The sequence below is a fragment of the Salvelinus sp. IW2-2015 genome, unplaced genomic scaffold (assembly GCF_002910315.2).
Source record: "Salvelinus sp. IW2-2015 unplaced genomic scaffold, ASM291031v2 Un_scaffold4133, whole genome shotgun sequence".
NCBI lineage: Eukaryota > Metazoa > Chordata > Actinopteri > Salmoniformes > Salmonidae > Salvelinus > Salvelinus sp. IW2-2015.
The window spans coordinates 38,425-44,042 of record NW_019945405.1 but is presented as its reverse complement, the minus strand read 5'-3'; the positions used below and the strand labels follow the sequence as shown (position 1 = coordinate 44,042).

At 45.9% G+C, this 5,618-nt stretch overlaps 1 long non-coding RNA gene across 1 annotated transcript in view; it reads left to right on the top strand.

Annotated features, from left to right (window-relative positions):
• The first annotated feature begins 4,736 nt into the window (after positions 1 to 4,736).
• The window catches only part of LOC112076920 (uncharacterized), a 36,015-nt gene continuing 35,133 nt past the window's right edge, over positions 4,737 to 5,618 (top strand). The window contains exon 1 of the long non-coding RNA XR_002895288.1: positions 4,737 to 4,775. This is a non-coding gene — a long non-coding RNA (uncharacterized lncRNA). The remainder of the gene's footprint in view (positions 4,776 to 5,618) is intronic.

Below are 5,618 nucleotides of genomic sequence, written 5' to 3'. Positions count from 1 at the left end.
TCTGGTAAAACGATGGATAGCAGTACACCCTGGAAAAAACGCTTAGTCATCGCAAATCTTCCATGGCCCTCGTCTATTATATTATTACATTTATTTTTATATAATTTCTATTCACTCTAATAGAAAGATACAAGATAATTGGTGTGAAAGGTGTACTGGTGGTGTTTGTGTGTTTTGGGTGGTGGCCTAGTGCTTAGCTGTTCCTTCGACGCTCATAGTGAGGAGGATCTGAAACACAACAGCCACAGAAGTAGCAGTGCTGAGGGGTGCGCCTCCCCCCTGAAGACCCCCCAAAAGAAAATTACATTTTTAAATATCATATAGTTCGGGTGGGTTTTCACAAAAATAGTGCACTAGGCCTTTAATTAGTCCTGTATTACTGGATACCATTAGTCTGCTGGGCCACATTTTTTGTATTTCTTTCTGCTCCTCCACCATAACATTGGTAATATACGTGTAAGAACAGTATCTTGCGGAAATTCAAATAGTTGGAAATTGTAAGAGTTCTTGCCCTGCTCCCTTTCTCCGTGCGATCCGCAAATACCCAATAATAATCCACCTCGAATGAATCTATTTTTCTTGATCAAATAACAATAGAAAACAACCACGCTTTGTGTCAACTAAGAAATGTTCTTGTTTTTGGAAGAAAAGCAAAATGTTTTTGTCCATTAAAAATCAACCCAAATTAGATCAAGAATACCAGGTGTAGACCATTGTTAATGTTGTAAATGACTATTCGTAGCTGGAAAACGGCTTGAATTTTTTAATGCGAATATCTACATAGGCGTACTGAGGCTCATTAATCAACAATCATCCACTCCTTTGTTCAGTGGCATGTTGTGTTTAGCTAATCCAAAGTTTATTCATTTTAAAAAGGCTAATTGATCATGTAGAAAACCTTTTGCATATGTTAGCAAGATGAAAACTGTGTACCTGGATTAAAAGAAGCAATGTATAATCTTGTCCTTTAACTTTAGACTAGTTGAGTATCGCTGGAGCATCAGGACCGATGCGCGTTGTGGGTTCGGGAATTTACAGAGCTCACAAAAATGGCCAGAACAAGAGCTACTTTCTTCTGAAACTCGTCAGTTCTATTCTTGTTTGAAGAAATGAAGGGGCTATTTCCATAATGCAGAGAAATTGCCAAGAACTGAAAGAACGTTACAACGCTTGGTACTCATGGTCCCTTCACAGAACTAGCGCAAAAACTGGCTCTAACCAGAATAGAAAGAGGAGTGGGAGGACCCTGGGTGCACATCGCTGTGACGTTGCAGACTGGACAGAGGAACCTGCCTGAAGGCCAGCATCCCGGAGTCACCTTCACTGTGTGTGGACGTTGAGACTGGAGCAGAGGAACTGCCTGCCTAGAAGTCCAGCTCCCGAGTGGCCTTTCACTGTTTGAGTTGAGACTGGATAGAGGAACTCTGCCTAGAAAGTCCAGCATCCAGAGTCGCCTCTTCCAGCTGTTGACGTTGAAACTGAAACAGAGGAAAATCTGGCCTAAGAAGGCCAGCACCCCGGAGTCACTCTTCACTGTTGACGTTGAGACGGACAGAAGGAAGCTATGCCTAGAAGCCAGCATCTCCGGAGTCACCCTCTTCATTGTTGACGTGACTGGACAGAGGAACTCTGCCTAGAAGATCCAAGACAATCCACCGGAGTCACCTCTTCAACTGTTGACCGTTGAGAAGCTGGACACAGAGGACTCTGGCCTGAGAAGGCACAGCATCCGGAGTTTTCTCTCGTTCACTGTTGACGTTGAGACTGGGGGTACTTGCGGGTAAACTTAATTTCATAAGCTCCAGTTGACGGACTATGTGCAAAAGGGCGTCTTCATGTTAGTCTCCGACAACTAGACACCTATCATTGCTACTTGTCGCTCGGTTGCCTCAATTGTGCACCAAGGGGCCTCCCACTCTCTTTCTATTCTGCGTAGGTATTACACTGCTGTAATAACCTTTTTCTCCACTTGTATAATACCTATTTTTCTCCACTGCTGTTGAATACCTATTTTCGTCCATTCTGGTAATACCTATTTTTCTCGCACTCTGTAATCACATAATTTTTCTCCACTCTGTAATACATATTTTCTCCACTGTGTACTATCCTATTGTTCTCGCACTACTGAGTAATCACCTATTTTCTCCACTCTGTTAAAACCCTTTTCTGGAACACCCATCCGTCGGAATCCTGGATATCTGTCATCATGAAAACGCTGACTAGCATAGCTAAGCCTAGCGGAACGATATATAATACAAGATATAATTTCGATGAAATACATGAAATCACAAGTGCAATATTGCAAAACACAGCTTAGCCTTTTGTTAATCCATCTGTCGTCTCAGATTTTGAAATTATGCTTTACAGCGCAAGCAATACTTGCATTTGTGTAAATTTATCGATTGCTCGACAAAACAATAAGAACACCTAGCGTCAGGTAACTTGGTCACGAAAATCAGAAAAGCAATCAAATTAATCGTTTACCTTTGATGATCTTCGGATGGTATCACTCACGAGACTCCCAGTTAGACAYCAAATGTTCCTTTTGTTCCATAAAGATATTTTTTATATCCAAATACCTCCGTTTGTTTGCTGCGTTATGCCCAGGAATCCACCGGAAAGAGCGTTAGCGACAACGCCGGAAAAAAATCCAAATTATATCCATAATGTCCACAGAAACATGTCAAACGTTGTTTATAATCCATCTTCAGGGTGTTTTTCAAATATGTATTCGATAATATATCAACCGGGACAGTTGGCTTTTCACTAGGACCGAGAGAAACAATGGCTGCCTTTCACTTTTGCGCAAAAATCACTCGGAGAGCCCCCACCTATCCACTTACGCAATGTGGTCGTTCACGCTCATCCTTCAAAATAAAATCCTGAAACTATGTCTAAAGGCTGTTGACACCTTAGGGAAGACATAGAAAAAGAAGTCTGGTTGATATCCCTTTARATGGGCAATAGCTATGCATGGGAACAGAGAGGTCTCAAGAACAGGGCCACTTCCTGGTTGGATTTTCCTCAGGTTTTAGCCTGAAATATCAGTTCTGTTTAACTCACAGACAAAAAAATTACAGTTTTGGAAACTTCAGAGTGTTTTCTATCTTAATCTGACTATTATATGCATATTCTAGTTTCGGGGGCTGAGAAATAGGCAGTTTCAAATGGGTARGCCTTTWTAGCCAAAAGCGAAAACTGCGCCCCCTAGTCTTAAGAAGTTTTAATACCTATTTTCTCCACTCAAGTTAGCAGCAATAGTTTCATTTTTTGAATTTGGCAGGGACGCTCCTCCTTGGTGTTTTGAGGTGTTACGAGGCTTGTGCGACATACCATAGTGTATACTGGGTATATTGAAGTATTCCCCTGTATGGTACAGGAATGGTATGAAGATATTAACATGTGGATACCACCCAACCCCAACTACTACCGCTGTGTCTAAAACCCCTAACTACTAACCCTGTCCAGCTGTACACCCATACCTCAGGTTAGGAGTGTGATGCAACCTCTTTACAGGTTCATGACTCAGCCTTCTGTCTGACCTGTCTTTGGTATTTAGAGGGCAGTCATGAGTATGGGATTGCACGCATGCATGTACACACACACACACACACACACGCACGCACGCACGCACGCACACGCAGGCACGCATACCGCACGCACTGGCGACTATGCACGCACGGCAGCACGCAACGCACGCACGACCACTAGCACGCACCATGCGGCAACGCACGCACAGCACGGCACGCACGGCACGCACGCAACGCGCACGGCACTCGCCTCGCCACGCACACACGCACACGCTACGACGCAACACAACCGACACCCGCGCACAGCGACGACAGCATCCACACCCATGCACAACACGCACATGCACACGAACACACAACCTCGGGCGCCACGACCGCGGTAGCAGACATGGTATAAGATGGAACAGAGGGGCACCACGTCGCAGTCCACGTAACAGCATGCAAACCACAGCCAGCGGGACTAGACCATTAGACGATGTTCACGCACTACGCACGTTACTGTGGCCTGTGGCACGGAGCTAGAAGCGAATTCGGAACAGACAGTACGGAACACACACAGTGGTGAATCGAGAGACAACCACGTCGTGCACTCACGCACGGTATACAGCACGCACATCGAGCTACGGGCTAGCGTACAACCACATGCAACATCAATCACAGACACCAGCATCATGCAGCGCACACGAACAAACACACACACACGTACACCCACACACACGCACACGCACAGTACACACACACCGCACACGCACTACACCACCACACACACCACCACAACACAACACACACACAGTATGCACTCTGCTTGCATGCTGTTCTCCGACAGGGCAGATTTGTACCGGCAGTTTATTCTGTCTGGGCTCAGTGCTGTTGCTTCAGGGAAAAGGCCTGTAGGAGTTACCCCCCTGACATCCAGTCTCAGCCTTTAACATACGTTTAGTAGCTGTTAGCACAACGTCTGGGATTCTGCCAATGTAAAGTGTTTGACTTGGACTGAAATAGGTGCCGGTACTTGTTTATATTGACGTGCCGGAACTCCTCAATACTTTTGATCTGATATTCTATAAGAGCAACAGGATCTGGAGCAGTATTCAGCTCCTGCCTATGTCAGGACTGGGCACATGTCCAGCGATGTACATGGAGGACCACAGTTTCCCCGATACTGGGATGCTACAACTTCTAACCGCTATCTCTGTCTCTGTTTTAGGTACCTGGGTAACGTTTGGTGGTCAGATTACAGACGAGGTAAGACTCCTTTCCTAATATTTTTTCTATTTGGTTTCAGGAGACAGGAAATGGATACAGTCTTTAACCTCTGGAGTTCACTGTTTCTATGCTCTACACCTACTCTACACTTCAGCAGACACAAAGTTAGTTATGTTTTCAGAGTACTCGCTGTAAAATCTCTGCGTACCACTTAGTGTACAGCAACGCAGTGTGATGTGTGGTAGGCCAGCCTGCCCTGCGGTCTGCGTAATGTAGCCCCTTAGCTACGGCACGGAGAGAGAGACAGCGGGGACAGAGAGAGAGACAGGGGGAGAAGAGAGTGAGACACAGGGCAGAGAGAGAGACACAGGGAAGAGAGAGGAGACACAAGGGACAGAGAGAGAGACAGGGAAGAGAGTGAGACACAGGGACAGAGAGAGAGAGCAGGGAACAGAGAGAGAGACAGGGAAGAGAGGAGAACACAGGAAGGAAGAGAGAAGACACAGGGAAAGAGAGAGAGAACAGGGAAAGAGAGAGAGACAGGGAAAGAGAGAGAGACACAGGGACAGAGAGAGAGACAGGGAAAGAGAGAGAGACAGGCAGGGACAGAGAGAAGAGACAGGGAAAGAGAGAAGAGACACAGGGACAGAGAGAGAGACAGGTGAATTTAGTCCCGTATTGGCACGAGAGTCACACATCCTGGTCACTCTCCTCTCATCCGTGTGATGAAGCGTCACAATCGGGTACCTACAGATCCGCTGGAATAGGACCACTACATTGTGGCGAACGTGAGACAGTGGTCTCTCTCGTGCTTTCAAAGGGAACCAGCCTGTGAGTACGGACATCTATCAAGTCTTGGAGTCCACAGACTGTGTCTCTCCT